The 19,323-nt window shown below is 36.4% G+C and overlaps 1 long non-coding RNA gene across 1 annotated transcript in view; it reads right to left on the bottom strand.

The window, feature by feature from the left end:
- LOC119538502 overlaps positions 1 to 19,323 on the bottom strand; it is a 289,526-nt gene that overhangs the window by 167,300 nt on the left and 102,903 nt on the right. The window contains exon 2 of the long non-coding RNA XR_005217564.1: positions 8,959 to 9,075. This is a non-coding gene — a long non-coding RNA (uncharacterized LOC119538502). The remainder of the gene's footprint in view (positions 1 to 8,958; positions 9,076 to 19,323) is intronic.

The following is a 19,323-nucleotide window of genomic DNA, read 5'->3' on the forward strand; positions in this document are numbered from 1 at the left end:
TCTTTTTTCCTACTTTTATCTTTCTTTTCTTCCTTCCTTTTTTCTTCCTTCCTTTTTTTCTTCCTTCCTTCCTGCCTTCCTGCCTTCCTTTGCTTACAAGAACACTGATCCCAATGTTATGGAAGAGAAAACTTTATTAGATGCATACGTAAAACTAGAGGCATCATTTACTTACACAAAGATGTGAATATCACCCCGTAGAATTTTAAGGAGAAAAGCCTACACTGCCATAAAGGTGGTCTTACAGTCATAATATTTCTTTAAATACATGTTTCTTATTTTATTAAAAAAAGATTTTATTATGTTTGGATCAAACCAATTGAAGATGATGAAAATGTTAATATATTATTACAAACATCCAAATACATAAAGTGCACTTCTGTTTCAATGTCCACGGATCCACTGTTATAAAACAGAAATGATACTGAATTAAAGATGCTTCAACAATATATCTTAAGACCTTTAAAGTTTCCACATAGGTCAGCAGCTACTGCAACCTGCTGCCCTCAAGCTAGAACCCTTCATACTATAAAGGATGCTTGAAGAAAGATTACTGTCACATTCCTTCTCTGCACCTTGAAGGACTTTCCAACAGGGAGAAACATATTGGGAGATCCTTGACTTACCCTTCCCTCACCACTCCAGCTCAGGTTTAGAAATGTCATCACGGGCACCTGTCCCAGCCAGTGATTTAACAGAAATTAAAAGGTAGGTCCCCAAAGTTTGAGGATGCTTGCAGTACAAGAGATGCTAGTGGTCTAAAAGAATTGATGGCTTCCTAAGTGAGTAATTTCCTGCCAAAAAGTACCTAAGACATAGAGAGAAACACATTCCATTGCTTATTATAATAAATTATCTACACAATTTAAAAGTACTCATCTCTTTTTAAGAAAATATATATTTCTTTCTCTATTTTTGCCTACTATTTGGAAATATATGCTGCAAATAACTGGTCTTAGGTTCATTTTCTTAAAACAAATTTTGGCAACATCTTTATATTTTCTGGTAAAGTAATATAGATTTGAATTAGCATTTCTAACTCTAATACAATGAATACATTATATTGAGAGTGCTATTAGAATAGAGACATGAAAATGGTATTCTCATTATTACTATTCATAATGATAATGCATGTCATTTTCTAGTGTTTAAGGGAGTATCATTTGATATATACATATATTTGAAAGAATTCAAAGAGATTTATGCCTGTATAAGGATTATGATATCAGAACCTTTATTATATTTTTGTTCTATTTTTTGAATTTTGTCTAAGGCATTATTTTGGTGGGTTAAGATAAAGAACATATTGTGATACTGTAACACTCAGCCTATTTTTTCACAGGAGAAAAATAGCAGTGGAAAAAAATTTTCAGTCCAGAAATGTCAAATGTGAAACAGAGTCCCTAACTTGTTCTTAGAGAGGAAGTTCTAAATCTGGGAGGGTCTAGTTCAGGGATAAATAAGGATAGTCCTGTTCCAGGAGGCAGGCTGTTCCTTGCCAGATACAAGTGATCCATTGAGAATGAGGAAGATTAGAGGGGAAAAAATGTGGCCTGTCAAGAGGCTAAAGTAATGCCTCAGATCTCCTGCTGTTTAGACCCTGTATTTATGCTCTAAGGTTGAGCAGCCTTGAGTAGTGTCTCTCTGAAGGGCTCAAGCAATAGGAGCAGTAGGAGAGTTAATCTGAGAACATGGGAATGCAGGAATGCCTTAGAGCATTTGTGTGCGTTCTGTACACGCAAAAAGTGAAGATTACATTTAAATTAATACAGTATTTTTTGTAGCAAGTATGTCTTTTTTTCTCCATTTACAATCTCCTATTCGCCTATTTTTTTTTTCCTTCAGCAATTTGGAATTTCTTTAGTTCTGTGCAAAAGGAAAATAATAAAAATAAAAACAAACCAGTCATTCCTGCACCATTCATCCCTTGAAAATAAATGAGTACCACCTTACTCTATGCCTCCTAATGAGTTCATCAATTTAGCTTATATTTCTATTGGAAATTACAACATGTCAACTATGAAAAATGCCCTTTATTTATAAAGCAAATTATTTACATTACAAACAGACTTTGAAAAGAAAGCTATACCACCACCTGGAATTCCATGAAATGAGAGACCTTCCATCCTAGTATCTGGAAACAAATGTAACCAATTTTACAGAAGCTTTATGTTCACATAGAGTAGGAGTAAACTGTCAGATGTCACCTTCAGGCCATCTTCAATGAAGCATTTATTAGTAATACAAAAAGCAACAACAACCTGAATAAATAGAATGCATTTTCTTCCTGGGATCTCGAAGTGGTTCTCTTAAATTATCTCATATATTCTCATGGCATATTTCTGTGGGGGGAAGAAGGCAGATACTGTAGGTAATCTAAGTCCATACTTTATAAGCCAACTCTGAGAGGACCTTGTGAAGGCTTACAGCCAACTGGCAGCATCCCTGGTAGGTCTACAGCAGCTGGGCTCCCTAATGGACATCCTGGAGTTGGGGGAAGAATTGGCTTTATAGGGAGGGTGCAGTAGGTGATTGTCCAACATGGTGTCCAACACAGTGTGTTTGAGGGATGCCTGGAATGTCTCTCTGCCCTCAGACACCCTTTACTAAAGAAGAATAGTTGCTAATACATATGGAAACACCTCTTACCAAAGAACAATTTATGCTAATATATTAAATTTCACTAGTAGTTGGGGTTTAGGCAATAGTAATCTGCTTAAATGTAGGTACTATTCTATAGGTTGCATGTTCACTTATGAATAACTATAAATATCTTGGTATGACTTATTTAGCCAGTATAGTAATTGCTAATTTTCAATGAAAGAGAAACATATTAGTAGGTTTGGATGAGGAAGATAAAGTCAGGATTTTCAAAAGAATTTCATAATGCTGCTTCTGTTTATGATCCTAACATTGGAGAAAAAACAAAAAGAACCAAAGATATTCAACCGTAAGTGGGGTCCAGAATTCCAGAAATGTGGCAGGAGGGCACATGAGGAAGTATCATAGAAAAGCGAAATGTTATCAAAATGAAAAACGATGAGGACAAATGCTATCTTTCAGAATTTTGCATATTATTAGGTGTAGAGATGAGATACCTGTAACCCTGGGTTTTGTTAATTGATCCAGGCTTTACCCTTTGGTACCATGCTTCTAATCTAGAGTTATGCAGGGATAGGTTTCTGATGAATTTATTGAACCATATACATAAGTAAATTCAAAGTGTCTAAAGAATTTTGGCTCATCCTCTGGGCGATGTCCTTGTATTTTACAAGTTTGCCAGAACAGAAAAACACCTTTATAGAATATAGCCCAAGGTAGCCACCATCCACAGGAATTTTATCAGCTCACTTTAATACTATTTTGGCTTTCCTTACCATGGAGGTATGCAGCAACGTACCCCAGAAAAAACATGTTCTTAAATGTAATCCATTCCTGTAGGTGTGAAATCATTGCAAGTAGGACTTTTGATGAGGTTATTTCAGTTAAGATGTGGCTCACTTTAATCAGGATGGGTCTTAATCCTATTACTGGAGTCCTTTATAAGAGAATGAAATTCAGACACAAAGAGAAAGGCACAGAGGGAACATTCAGAAGCTGAACATCAACAGAACCAAAAGAGAAGGGATAGACCAGGAGATGCCGTCAAGCATCTTGCCATGTGACGAGCTAAGGACAAGGATCACTGGCAGCCAGCCCCAGTATGCCAGTCTCGGGGAGAAAGCATTGCCTTGATTATGTCTTGATTTGGACTTTTTTCCTAACTCAAAACCATGAGCAAATTAATCCTCAATTTTTAAGCTGAACCATTGCATGGTAGTTTCTTGAGCAGCCAAGGAAATTAACACCAGATTATTTTAGCACAACAAAAAGTTACCTCAATGGTTTATCTTAGTTTTATTTGAACTATCTTGTGAAAGGTCAAATATATTTAAAACCATGTCTATTTCTCCACTTCTACTTACCCAACACAAGGGAGAATTTCACATTTCTATGCCCATTTTACAAATAAAAGTGCCTATCTGGAGGAAAAAGTAACTTGTCTCCTGCCCATCAGAAGATAGTTTCTTTCTTAGTCCAATAATGTGGTCAGAAAATTTTGCTATTTTTTTTGCTGTTATTATTGAAAGAACATTTACTCACATTGTTGAGTCATTCTTATACTTAATTCCTCCCAACCCTCTCTCCAATCTTCCCCTTCTATAATTTTCCTTCTTTAATGACAAAGGAAACACAAATTAATCCAAGATTATCTTTAGGTAGGCTCTCCAGAGACAATCTATTTTCCATCCTAACTGTTTGGTGGAATGATGCACTTTTATTTTTAACATAGCCTAGCTCCCAATATGATATCATATGGGATATAATATAATAAACTTATTTAACCCCAGGCTTGAATTCTGGCTCCTCTACTTGTTAGCAGTGTCATACTGAAGAAATTACTTGGAGTTTCTTAGTACAAGTTAACATACCTGTTGAAAGGGGGATATCATGCCTACTTCTTGTGGTTATAAAGATAAGTTATTAAAAACAAAAGTACATAGCATAATATTTATACAATAACTGCTCAATGAATAGTGGTTTTCTCTATTTGCTTTAGTTAAAGAGAGAAATAGTACATGCTTTGAAAAGTCAGAATGATATGATGAAAAACATTCAAAGTTTAAAATGAGGAGAATAGGACTTAAGTCCTTGCTCTATCACTTAGGAGCTGTTGACCTCTGTTAAGTCTTTTAAAATATCTGAAACTCGGGGTATTTTTTCCTATGTAAAACATGGATAATATCATCTGTTTCATTTTCTCTATGGGACTGTTGTAAGAAAAAATATATATAAATGTGTTTAAGAGTACTTTTTAAAATATAAATCTTTATTTATATAATCTTCCAGACATTTCTGAGACTACACAAAGATGAAAGCAAAGAGCATTGATCCCTGTCCTCAAGGATCTTACAGACCCGCATCCAGAGAGAAAATTTATTTGTGAAAAAATTTAAGGAATGCAATGAGGTTAAATTGAGACTATCAACAAATTTATAAGCTCTTAATTTCAAGGCAATGTTCAGCTAAGGCCATTTTCTCTGATATATAAACCCTGTCACAGAAATGCATGAAAAGCTAACACAAAATCACAAATCCCTGTAGCCTTTAAAAATGCCTTTCTCACAAGATGCTGCTTATATACATCTGTAGTTCTTCTGCAAAAGCTTTTGTTTTAGTCACATAACACTTTAGAAGTGATCCTTCTCACTTTGATATCTGACTGTCGGTTTCTGGGACTCATTGTGCTGGAACACTATCTCCTACTATCAACAACTACTGCATTTCCAGGCCTTTAGCATTTACTGTTTCTGACGTCTCTTGGAGCCACTGCCTGTACTTGCTTTCAGCCCCTGTGTATTAAACTACTGAAGCATTTGTTAGTAGGCAAACTAGAGGTAGTGAAATTTCTGCAGATATCATGAGGTCACCATCCATCTAAGCATCTGTGTTGAATCTTTGCCAAAGGGTCTTGCATTGATTATTAACTGGGATAAAACCCAAAATATTATGTTCTCTAGAGTACCAGAACATGGCTTTGAACCCAGAGTAGATGAGATAACAGAGTTGCTACAAAATTATAATTCATCTGCAGAATGAATGCATTCATTTTTGGAAAGCAGACTTCTCTTAGTTCCTTTATTCCTTTTCAGTGTGAAGCATTATGAAGGATAAAGCACAAGGTCATTTGAGTCAATAATTCAAATATATCATCTGATTCAACGGAGATGTCTCCTGGCTTATGTATGTCCCAACTACATTACATTATAATATGCTTGCTTTACATTGCTTGGAAATTTTTTCTTAAGTTTTTTTTGTAAAAAACTTATGTTTCTCTGTATCAATTAAACTGCAGATTTCTTAGAACCATGACACTTAGAGGCCATCTGGTTCATGTCCTCTTATTTCACAGAGGATGAATGTCAGGCTTATAATGGTGAAGTGACTTTCCCAAGACTAGCCCTCTAGTTAGTAGATGCCTGGTTTCTAATTTCCAGTCAATATTGTTTTTATTGCAAAATACTGCCTTGTCAAGGACAGTAGTTGTATTTTATTATTTTTAATGTTATGTCTTCTTTTCCCTATAGCCTTTATTCTCTATCATGCAAAAAAGAAAAGAAGGATATCATTTCGGTGTTTCTATTCAAAGTATGGTTGAAAGATGGTTTAATTAGTGAAAGGGGAAAAAAAAAAGTAGGATTAATAGACCCAAAATTTATGTGTTAATTAAAATCTGTAGAAGACATGGAAATGAGAATGCATTTAGAATATATTGGTAGAAACTAATTTCTTAGAAACATTTTAAACAATAATTGATATTTATTGGGCAAATACTGTGATAAGTACTATTATTGCCTCATTTGTATCTTGGGACAATTCTGTGACTTAGGTCTCATTTTTCTCTTTCCTTTTTTGTTGAAGAGCAACTTGAGTCACTAAATACCTCATAGTTAAAATGTATATACTTATAAAAACCAATATAATTATTACAATATATTTCACATTTATGAGATTTAAAATGCATAACATGCATATATCATGTATATGGCAATTATTATGTATTACTATTGCTATAAACATTTGTGTTCATGTAGTTCCCTATTTTTCTAGATCTTAAGATCCTTGATGGAAATAATTGGATGTATTTCAGAAAGTCTTAACTAAGAGTCAAGCAAATAATTATTCTGTATTGGGGACTAAAACAGTAAATAAAATGCATTAAATTTCCAATATTTGTCATAACTGGAGTAAATGGTGAATAAACAACAGCACTTAGATAGCTGATCAGTTTTCCTTCTTAATAAACTATTTCTTTCTCTAAGAACTTTCAACTGCAAGTCAACAATTCATCTCCTTAGAAATAATGATTTATATATTTTATATTCGAAAACAGGATGAACAAAACTAGTTTTGTAATTTTACTTGTGTTTTACCTTCCTAAGAAATTGAGGTCAATCTGACTATATTATATCTAAAGTGACTGGCATCTAACTACCTCAGAGACCCATGCATGACCTAAAGAAGAACAAAAGTAAGAATAAATGAAATTTTGAGGAAACATTTTCAATAAATCACTGTATCTCATTTACCATCGCAATTCCATAGTCTGTCAAAACTTGGTCTTCTTATCCACAGAAATACACTGATAATCTGTCATCCATACCAACTGGAAACTAGTTTTTAAACTTTCCTCTTGAAATGATAAATTAGCAAATTACATTTTTTCATATGATCCTATGAAGGCACAGACATGAGAGCTCAGCAGAGATGGACCTAAGAACCTAATCACTGTCCACTTGTCTATCTCAAAACAGAGGGAAAATGTGTTATTGATATTCCTCAATATATCTTAACAGTTGGAAGTTATGTAAAGCAGTAGGGTGAGAATGAAAGCTACTCATTCTTTTCCTCAAAGTGAAAGATGTCATATCTTGTTTATATTGCTAGGTCTTTTACCTCCATAGAGAACATTACACTTAACTGGTGTTTAGTATGGCAGGATTGAAGCAGACTTGATGACTTCTGAAGTCTTGAATTCAAATTTTTTAACTAGGGTTCAAAATTAAATGTACAGGTCTCTAACTCAGGCACATTCGACACATTTCAGTACTATATTATGCTAATGGAGTTGTCAAATTCTCAAGAGAAACCAAGAACTCATGAAGCAGGGAGTTCTCTTTTACTAGAGTTAACCAAAGTATCTCCTAAGTCTGTGATTAGCAGGGATATGTCATAGCAGAATTGTATCCCTAAGGCACATAGTAAAGGAACCATCACTCTTCCTTACATTGCCACATTGTTCCTGCTTTAAAATAAGGCTGTCATCAGTTCCATTTCCTGGATTTACTTCCTGTTTTGCTGACACTGATGAATAAGAAAGTGCTCCAGGTATTAATAGCAATGAAAAGAAAATCTATATTATTTCACTTATTAAAAACACTGCATTAAAAAGATATTCTAAAATAAACAATCTTTTTCTTTCACAAAACATAATTCTCAACACAATTACACAAGATCTTTCTTTGTTTTTTAATCCCCTTAAAATGTCTCTTTTAAATAAATAAATAAATAAATAAATAGAACACTTAGATTGGATCCACTGAAATAAAGCACATTTCATTAAAATTACATTCAGACATTCTTGAAAGACACAGCACTACAGGCCATCCTATGATACCCCTGTTTCAGATTTGGTGAGTTAATTAGTCACACATTTAACATTAACCCAATATGAGACTGGTAAATGGAATTTTCATGAGTCAACAGCATAACCTTCCAGCAATGTTCAAATATTGCATCTTGTATAAAAGTAAATGTGACCTACTAGGAAACATGTTTATGAAAGTAAGATTCTTCAAACTGCATTAATTTTAAAGAGAGAAAAAATTTGTGCAGAAATAATTTATTTTAAACAAAAGTGTTCTGATGAGACAGGAGCCTGTAAGCCAGCAGCCCTACCCTCACTCCTATCTGTCAGCTCCATTCATAACTCAAACTTCAGATTTAAACTGAAAGCAAGCATTGGAGACATATAAGTGAATAAATTTTTCTTAAGTATTTTCTGTTATATCATGTTACAGTGATTTGGCTGCCATATGGATTGCACCATGTAGCATATAAAGATTTGTGTGTTAACAATTTGTAATGTATTTTGGTTTGAATACTCTAGACTATAGTTTCCAAAAGAATTCTTTCAACATGGTTAGGAAACTCTTTTTCTATTATTTTATGCAAGGGCTGGTCTCCTCACCTAATTCATTAATTCAACAACAATAACAACAAATTTTGTTGAGGTCAACAAATAAGACAAGTTTACTTAGTTGTCATAGTTGCCAGTGACAATTTATCAATGAGTTCTCATACCAGTGGGGGAGATTGGCACATAAACAGAAGAGTTACAATATAAGTGATACTTACTATGACATCAGTATAAATTTAAGGCTTCAGAATGCCCATCTCTGTCAAAGAGTCAGTAGCCTCACAGGGGAGGTGGTGTTCAAGGTACGTCTTGATAGCTGAGTTGGTCAAGTGACTCTGAAAGGAAAACTAGAATGTTAAAAGGCACAGTATAAGAAAAAGACCTATCATGCTCGTAAATCAGTTAGAAATGTGCTGATAGTATAAAGTTTACAGGGGAGAATGGAGGAGGTAAGACAGAGGACAAAATGAACCAGAGAGAGGTAAAGATCCGCCAGACTGGGAAGAGGCTTCCTTGTCAGCCTGAGGAATTCTGATATAACCTTGTAGACAAAGGCAAGCTAAATGGGGAGTGTAAGTTATCCCTTGAAAAAAGACCTAATGTGGGAGAAGACTGGCAAGGTGAATGACCAGAGACAGGAAGACTAGACAGACAAAAAAGGTAAGCAATTACAAAAGCCCCAGTGCAGTATTATGAGAGTTTAACTCAGGCAGCGGCATTGAAGGTAGAAGAAGTAGCCAGGCCTGACCCTCCTGAGGTTATAGCTCAGTCAGGTATAGCATTGAGCTGCTTTCTGTGTGTGTTCTGGCTGAAATCTATCAAGAGCCAACTGGTGTGCCCTGCATAGTTTTATAAAACACTTTTATTTGGGCAATATAAAAACTGCATTTGCCTTTGCCATTCTATACCCATTATTCTCACTTCTTCTGGGTACGCCATGCAACTAGCAGCTGTAGCAGCTGACAGGGACCATCTCCCATCCTTGAAGAAATCTCATTTAATCCTGAGATTGTTTCTATCAACCATATTATCCTTGGCAAGTGTAGGAGATACTCTTCCATCTCCCCAGTGATGACTAGAGTAGGTCCCTTTATAATATTGCTTTCCTGTAAAAATTCTGGTGAAGATGAAAATGTTAGGGTCGCTGATTGAAGGAATTCTTACATTTCTCTGCAGGTGGGAGAGAAGGGAGGAAAGCGGTGGGTAGTGGACATAGTGAATCTGGAATTCAGGCTTATATGCAAAATTTTCCATAAAAAATATCTGAGTGCTGAATGGTTTTTAGGCCACTGGTTTTTGGCAGTACCATAGTAAGAATCACAACTGCCAACAATAATAAAATGTTAGTGAAATAATTAGCCTAGTAAACAAATATCCTAGTTTGTTTAGGGTAATTCTCATTGAAAACCTACTGTGGAACTGATGACTGTGTGAGTTCATGGTATTTGGTGTACAATAAGATATATGTATGAGACTAATAAGACATTTAAGGTAGGAATCACTTTGTTTTAACTGGTAGGATCAAAACGGACCCATGTTAAAGCTAATTTATTCTATCAGCACATTTTAACTGAGTGCTTCCTCTTCACATTCACCAGGTTAAACATTCAAACAAGGTAGATAGGACTCTTTGCCTTTCTGAAGATTACATCTAGTATTGGTAGCAGACAAAATAAGCAAACCAACAAATAAAAGGAATACAAGCTGCGAAAAGGGCTGTGAAGGGAAAGAGAAAGATCCATCTGATCACAATCTGGCACAGTGGGTGGAGGTGTGGAGGAGGCAGACAGCAAAGGCTCAGGTGATTCTACTCTGCCTTATCAGCCAAGCATTTCATTTCTCCTGTGGCATTAAGCTCATTTAGGAAAAAGCTAATCTTATTCATTGATTTTACCCATATTTACTGAATTCCTATTAATCACTAAGTTCTGACAAGTAGGAAAGTTGGCACCAATTCTACTCACATACTAAGCAGGTCCTCTAACATTTGTGCTAATTACTCCTCTTTGATGCAGCCTCATTCTGCAACTGCAACTATTGTCTTTTTTTGAAGAATTGTACCTTTTCCTAGTTATGGTGGTTGAAAAAGTAAAACAAAGGAAGAAAATAATACTTGGTGTAAGGTCATCAATGAATATGTAACCTGATAGCAGACTGTAAAGAAATCTGGAATAACACATTGTAGAACCTTTCTTAGAAAGAGATAAAGGACTTGCAGATGTAAGAAAACCATATTTGGCCATAAATTAGCATATTCAGAATTAGACAATCACATAATTAGACATTCTTCAATTTTACAAATATTAAAAGTAAATCATTTGTGGAGACTTCTAGGGAAGATGACAGATTGGGGAGCTTTCCACCAAAACAGCTATTAAACAGGCAGGAACTGTCTGAAATGCCAGAGGCTGGAAGCACACTGTACAGCCTCCAGGAAAGAGTGTGAGGAAGAGGCTGATAAATTATAGTAAAGAGCTGTAAATGATCCTCTTCATGTGGTAGCTCCTGGTGCCCATCCCCCACTCTGACAGCACATCACCCCAGGGTCCAGTCCCAGGCTAGATGCTGGGGACAACAAGGGAAATAAAAATCCTCTTCCCCCAAAACAGGGTGTGCATAGTCAGTCAGTCACTGATTGTGGCTTTTGATTGAATTCAGATTACTGGGTCCTGGTATTGAGGGAAGCTAGTGTTTTAACCTATGCCAGACAAAGCCTGCAGCAGCTATTGTTTCAGCCCTCCCTGGTCAGGGGCAGAGGCAGCAGATATAAGATGCAGGGCTTGGAAAACTGCAAGGGGAACAACAGCCTGGGTCATGCAGGGCAGCCGCAATGGATGTAAGTTGGTAATTGCAACCATAGCTCTTGTACAAAGAAAGGACTTGCTGGTTCACAAGCTACTGGGTACACCCACTTAATAATCTTGAGAGAAAACAGTGCACCAGGGAGACTACAGCATCTGCTGTAGGAAGATGGCAGAATAGGAGAGGCAGAACAAATTTCTCCCCTAGAGAAATGACAGAAAATTTATGTGACAGTGGTTTCAGGGTACAAGCAACCAGAGAAGGACCTCTACAATATATAGGGGATATTTGGTTGAAAGAGCAGAGAAATTACATCTGAAAAGATGGAGTGAGTTTATTCAACTAGGACCAGCTGGCCAGATGAACAAGGGAGGGAGGATCTCTACAGTCCCACACACCCATCTCAGTGATTAGCTAGGGAGATAACCATTCTCATCCCTGTGACTGGAAGCTCCCATGAGGGAACTCAGGAACAAGTGGACCTGTGTTGACCACATGCAGAAATCTTGGTGCATATACTCCTCCTATACAGAAGCCTATGGTGTGCATGGGCAAGAGGCAGGGATAAGCAAAGGTGCCACATGGAAGAACCAAGAGCTCCTCCCCCACCCCAGGGGCACACAGGTGCAAAGCAGGCAGGGACCTTGAGGACCAACTAAAAGTGGGGCACTTTTGAGCTGGCTAAGTGCTGGGGAGGGTGAAAATTGTCCCACAGCTCAAGAGTGATCCACTTGGAGGCCTGGAAATCACCAGACCCAATGTGACCTCAGTGGACCCTCTGCTGAACTGCATAGGGCCCAGTCCCCCACCCCAAGGGCTGACAGTCCCCACTGCAAACAGGGCACTGCTGCACTGATTGGATTTTCACCTGATTTGGACCCTGCCCATAATGTAGCTGAAGTCTGAGAAAAGTGGACCGGGGGGGAAGAGGTGGCTAAAGGGCACCATCTGCTGGGAAGATAGGGAAAGAGCACTGCAGCAAGCTACGGTTCAGCCAAAATTTTTTATAAAGATAACAATAGTCCTGAATTTCCAAAAATAACATTATCAAGATAAGCAAATGCTAAAGTCAACTGAAAATCACAAAGCATATGAAGATCCAAGAAGATATGGACAAGGCAAGCTACCAAATTAAAAAGCTGGAGAAGACATAGAACTTGGAGCAAATAATCAAAGAAGTATACACAAATCTCCAAAACAACTTAAATGGGTTGGCTAAAGACATAAAGGACATCAAGAAGATTCCAGAAGAACATAAACAAGAAATTGAAAGAGTAAATAGAAAAATAGCAGGTCTTATGGAAAAAAAAGATACTGTAGATCAAATTATAAATATACTAGAGATACACAACAGCAGATTTGAAGAGACAGAAGAATAAGTGAACTAGAGGACAGGAAAATTGAATGCAAGCACACAAAAGAACAAATGGTGAAAAAAATTGAAAAATTTGAAATGGATCTCAGGGAAATGGACAACATGAAGTACACAAATATAAGAACTACTGGTGTCCCTGAAGGAGAAGAGAAGAGTAAAGGGCTAGGAAGAGTATTTGAGGAAAGAGTTGGGGAAAACTTCCCAAACCTTATAAAAGACATCTATATGCAAATAGTAGAAGCCCAACAAATGCCAAATAGAATAAATCCAAATAGGCCCACTCTGAGACAGAGTGGCAAATGCTGAAGAAAAAGAAGAAGTCCTGAAAGCATCAAGAGAGAAGCAATTCACCACATACAAGGGAAGTCACATAAGACTAACTAATGATTACACAATAGGCACCATGGAGGTGAGAAGGTAGTGGTATGACATTTTTAAGATTCTGAAGGACAAAAATTGCCAGCCAAGAATTCTTTACCCAGCAAAGCTCTCCTTCAAAAGTGAGGGAGAGTTTAAATTTTTCACAGACAAATACTGAGAGAATTTGTTAACAAGACATGTGCCCTGCAAGAAATACTAAAGGGAGTTCTATTGGCTGAGAAAAAATAAAAGAGATAGAGGTCTGTAGAGGGGCAAAGAAATGAAGAGTATTAGTAAGGGTAACTTAAAGGAAAAAAAAGAGAGAAAGGGGAAAAATAGGTATGACAAATAAAAACCAAAAGAAAAGATGTTTGGTTGAAGAAATACCTTTATAGTAATAACTTTGAATGTGAATGGATTAAACTCCCCAATTCAAAGATACAAACTGGCAGAATGGATTAAAAAGTATGATCCATTGATATGCTGTTCATAGGAGACTCACCTTTGACCCAGCAACACAAAGAGATTGAAAGTGAAAGGATGGAGAAAACATTCCACACAAGCTGCAGCCAAAAGAAAGGAGGGGTAGCTATACTAATATCAGACAAAATAGACTTTAAATGCAAATATGTCATAAGAGACAAAGCAGAACACTACATATTAATAAAAGAGACAATTCACCTAAAAGAAATAACAACCATAAATGTTTATGCACCCAGTCAAGGAGCTCCAAAACACATGAGACAAACATTGACAAAATTAAAGGGAACAATAGACATGTCTACAATATTGATGGGAGAATTCAATACACCACTCAATTCTATAGAAACAACAACTAGACAGAGGATCCATAAGGAAATTGAGAACCTAAACAACATGATAAATGAATTAGGCTTAACATATATATATAGATCTTTGTATCCCTAATCATAGGAATATATATTCTTCTCAAGTGCTTGTGGAACATTCTCCAGGATGGATAAAATGCTGAGGCACAAAATAAGTCTCAATAAATTAAAAAAAATTTGAAATAATTCAAAACACATTCTCTGACCACAATGGAATGCAGCTGGAAATCAATAACCATCAAAGAACCAGAACTTTCACAATATATGGAGGTTAAACAATGCATTCTTAAACAATAAGGTGGTCAAAGCAGAAATTGCAACAGTAATCAGTAAATGTCTAGAGATGAAAGAAAATGAGAAACAACCTATCAAAACCTATGGGATGCAGCAAAGGCAGTGCTGATAGGGAAATTTATATAAATGCATACATCAAAAAGGAAGAAAGAGCTAAAACCAAAGACTAAGCAGAACAACTGAAGAAGCTAGAGAATGAACAGCGAACTAACCTTAAAGCAAGCAGAAGAAAAGAAATAAAGATTACAGCAGAAATAAATGATCTGGAGAACAATAAACAATAGAATAAAAAAATCAAAAGTCCATTCTTTGAGAAGATCAACAAGATTTACAAACCCTTAGCTAGACTGGCAAAGTCAAAAAGAGAAAAGACCCAAAAGTACAAAATTAGAATGAGATGAGGGTCATTATCATGGATCCTAAAGAATTTTTTTTTTAAAAATCACAAGAGGATACTATGAGCAACTGTCCACCAACAAACTAGATAACTTAGAGGAAATGGAAAATTTCCTGGAAACACATGAACAAACTAGACTGACCTGAGAAGAAATAGAAGGCCTTGGCAAACCAATCACAAGAAAATATGTCCAATCAGTCATCAAAAAGCTTCCTACAAATAAAAGCCCAGGGGCAGATGGCTTCACAGGTAAATTTTACAAAACTTTCCAAAAAGAACTGACACCATTCCTGTTCAAACTCATTCAAAAAGTTGAAGAAAAAGGAACACTACCTGACACATTTTATGAAACTAACATTACTCTAACACCAGAACATGATAAAGATACTACAGGAAAGGAAAACTACAGGCCAATCTCCCTAAAGAATATAGATGCAAAAATTCTCACCAAAATACTTGCAAATCAAATCCAAAGGCACATTAAAAGAATCGTACTCCATGATGAAGTAGGGTTTCTTTCAGGCCTGCAAGGATGGTTCAACATAAGAAAATCAATGTAATACAACACATTAAAAAATGGAAAGGGAAAAATCAAATGATCATCTTGATAGATGCTGAAAAAGTATTTGACAAAATTCAGCATACTTTTTTTTTGATAAAAACACTTCAAAAGGTAGGAATTGAAGAAAGCTTCTTCAATATTATAAAGAGCATATATTAAAAACTCATAGCCAGCATAGTACTTAATGTTGAGAGACCAAAAGCCTTCCCCCTAAGATTGGGGATGAGACAAGGATGCCCACTGTCACCACTATTATTCAACATTGTGCTAGAAGTTCTAGCCAGAGCAATCAGGCAAAAAAAAAAAAAAAAAAAAAAAAAAAAAAAAAAAAAAAGCAATAAAAGCCACCCAAATTGGACAGGAAGAAGTAAAACTGTCACTATTTGCAGTCAATATAATCCTATATTTGGGAAATCCTGAGAAATTGATGACAAAGCTACTTGGGCTAATAAACAAATTCAGCAAAGTATCTGTATACAAGATTAATGTGCAAAAGTCAGTAATATGCCCATACACTTGTAATTACCTAACTGAAGAGGCAATCAAGAAAAAAATTCTGTTCACAATAGCAGCTAAAAGAATCAAGTATTTAGGAATAAACTTAACCAAGGGTGTAAAAGATCTTATGCTGATTTGGGGCTGTTATGGACCCCAGAATGCCATGTTGTTTGATTCCAGTCTTGTGGGTGAGATCTTTTTAGATCATTTCCATGGAGGTGTGACCCCACCCAATCAAGTGGGTCTTAATTAGACCACTGAAGTCCTTTAAGAGAGCTCAAAGAGAGAAGGTGATCTGAGAATCTGAGAGACACATTTTGGAGAGTAGTTAAGATATGTAATCCAGAGTTTGTCCCAGGGAGAAGCTAAGAGATGAGATAGACTGAAAAGCTTGGAGACGTAAGACAGAAAGATGTTTGGAGATGCAAAGCTAAGAGATGAAGCCCAGAGTTTGCCCCAGAGAAACTGAGAGAGAACCCCTGGATGCTTAAAGAAAAATGGGAGAATAAGCAAGGATGCACAGTAGCTGAGAGAGAGAGAAGCTAAGAGACATAGAAGCCCAGGGACATTTTGGAGAAAGCCATTTTGAAACCAGAACCTGGGAGCAAAGGACCAGAAGATGCCAGCCACATGCCTTTCCAGCTGACAGAGGTGGTCTGGACACCTTTGGCTTTCTTCAGTGAAGGTAGCCTCTTGTTGATGCTTTAGTTTGGACACTTTTACAGTCTTAGAACTGTAAACGTGTAACCTAATAAGTCCCCTTTAAAAAGTCTGGTATTTTGCATAATGGCAGCTTTAGCAAACCAGAACAGACCTCTACACAGAAAATTACAAAACGTTATAAAAGAAATCAAAGAGGACCAAAATAGAAAGATAATCTACGTTCATGGATAGGATGGCTAAACATTGTTAAGATGTCAATTCTACCCCAAATGTTCCAGGGATTCAATGCAATTCCAATCAAAAGTCCAACAACCTATTTTGCAGACTTGGAAAAGCTAGTTATCAAATTTATTTGGAAGGGAAAGGGTCTTTGCATTGCCAAAAACTTCCTAAGAAAGAACAAAGTGGGAGGACTTAAACTACCTGACTTAAAAGCCTACTATAAATCCACAGTGGTCAAAACAGCATGATACTGGCACAAAAATAGACATATTGATTAATTGAATTGAATCAAGAGTTTTGAAATAGACCCCCAGATCTATCAACTGGTTTCTGACAAGTCCATCAAATCCACTGAACTGGGACAGAACAGTCTCTTCTAAACATAGGGCTGGGAGAACTGGATATCCATATGCAAAAGAATGAAAGAGGACCCCTACCACATCCCTAGAAAAATTAACTCAAAGTGGATTAAAGCCCTAAATATAAGAGCCAGTAAGATAAAAGTAGAAGATAATATAGGGAAAAATATTCAATACCTACTAATAGAAGATAGCATCTTAAAACTTACACCCAAAGCACAAAGCAACAAAAGAAAAAAAAAATAGATAAATGGGAAATCCTCAAAATCAAAAGCTTCTGTGCTTCAAAGAACTTTGTCAAAAAGGTGAAGAGGCAACCAACTCAATGGGAGAAAATATTTGGAAATCATATATCTGATAAGAGAATGATATCCAGCATCTATATAGAAATCCTACAACTCAATGACAATAGTACAACAGCCCAATTATAAATTGGGAAAAAGATATGAAAAGACATTTTTTTCTGAAGAGGAAATATAAATGGCTATAAAACATGAAAAAATGCTCATCTTCACTAACTATTAGGGAAATGCAATTCAAAACCAGAATGAGATATCAACTCACACCAATAAGAAAGGCTGCCATTAAACAAACAGGAAACTAACAATGCTGGAGAGGATGTGGAGAAATTGTAACTCTTATCCACTGCTGGTGGGAATGTATACTCATATAGCTTCTGTGAAAGACAGTTTCACAGTTCCTCAGAAAATTAGATAGCAAGCAATTCTAATGATCCGGCAATTCCACTACTCAGTATATACCCAGAATATCTGAAAGCAGGGACACAAACAGACATTTACACACTGATGCTCATAGTGGCTTATTCACAGCTGCCAAAAATGGAAATAATCCAAGCATTCTTCAACAGATGAGTGGATAAACAAAATGTGGTATACACATATGATGGAAAACTATGCAGTGGTAAGAAGGAATGAGGTCCTGAAACATGACAATATGGATGAAACTTGAGGACATAATGCTGAGTGAAATAAATCAGACACAAAAAGAGAGATATTGTATGTTATCACTAACATGAGCTCTCTGAATAATTTAAAATGAGTGTCTTAAAATGTAGAATACAGGAGACCTAGAGATAGAAGCTAGAGAAGGGGGAATGTTTTCCTTATATGTACAGACCTGTAAATGAGACTGAACTCAAAGATATGGGAATGGACAGTGATGATGATAGTTCATTAATGGGATTATAAGTATCAGTGTAGTATTGAAGGTGAATATGATTGAAAGGGGTTGTTTAAAGGCATGTTTCCCACAGATCAGCACTACAAATATAAATAAGTGCTTGCATGATCTACTTCTAAGGTATGAAGCAGGTGCAAAGAGTTAACAAAGTGGTATATGGGAAAAACTACCTATTGAATACTATGGACTATATTTAATAGGAATACCTTACTAGTACCATACCAATACTAGGGATAAATAATTAGGGGGTGAAAAAAGCTTTGTGGTACTTTGTCTTATGATAACTGTTTAAAATTGAGAGTGATTATTGTACAACTAAGTGATGGTAATGTGAGACATTGATTGTTTATCTTGGACAGAATATATGCTAAGTGAAATTAGGAACCCCTAGTTAATAAGCCAAGTCCTTGGTCTTGAAGCTTCCACTAGTGAAATTTATGCCTGAAAAGGGGAGGCAAAGCCTACCTAGAATTATGCCTAAGAGTCATTCCCCAGACCCTCTTTTTGTGCTCAGATGTGGCCTTTTCCTAAGGCCAACTCTGCAAATAAATTCAGTACCCTCCTCCTTTTGCAGGACATGACTCCCAGGGAGTGAGTCTACTTGGTGACATAGGATACAACTCCTTCAATGGCCCAGGCATTGAGGGATTGGGAGTGATTTCTTGACCAAAAGTGGGGAAAGAAAGGTAACAAAATAAGGTTTCAGTGGCTAAGAGATTTCAAATAGAGTCAAGAGGCTATCTTGGAGGTCACTCTTATGCAAGCTTCAGCCAGATATTCCAAATGGCCACAGTATGCCAAGCCCAAATCAACAGTAGTTATGAAAAGTCCCATGGAATATCCAGGTCCTTATTTGAACCTCTATAAAAGTCTCACTCACTAAGTTTATTTTTCAGAAACTTAAATCCTCCAGAGTGTTCCTATGCCAGATAAGTCCCAAAACCCAGTGGCAATAGCCTTCTCAAGAACATCAACCAGATGCATCTCTCTTCTGCATGATGTT

The sequence above is a fragment of the Choloepus didactylus genome, chromosome 1 (genome assembly GCF_015220235.1).
Source record: "Choloepus didactylus isolate mChoDid1 chromosome 1, mChoDid1.pri, whole genome shotgun sequence".
Lineage (NCBI taxonomy): Eukaryota > Metazoa > Chordata > Mammalia > Pilosa > Megalonychidae > Choloepus > Choloepus didactylus.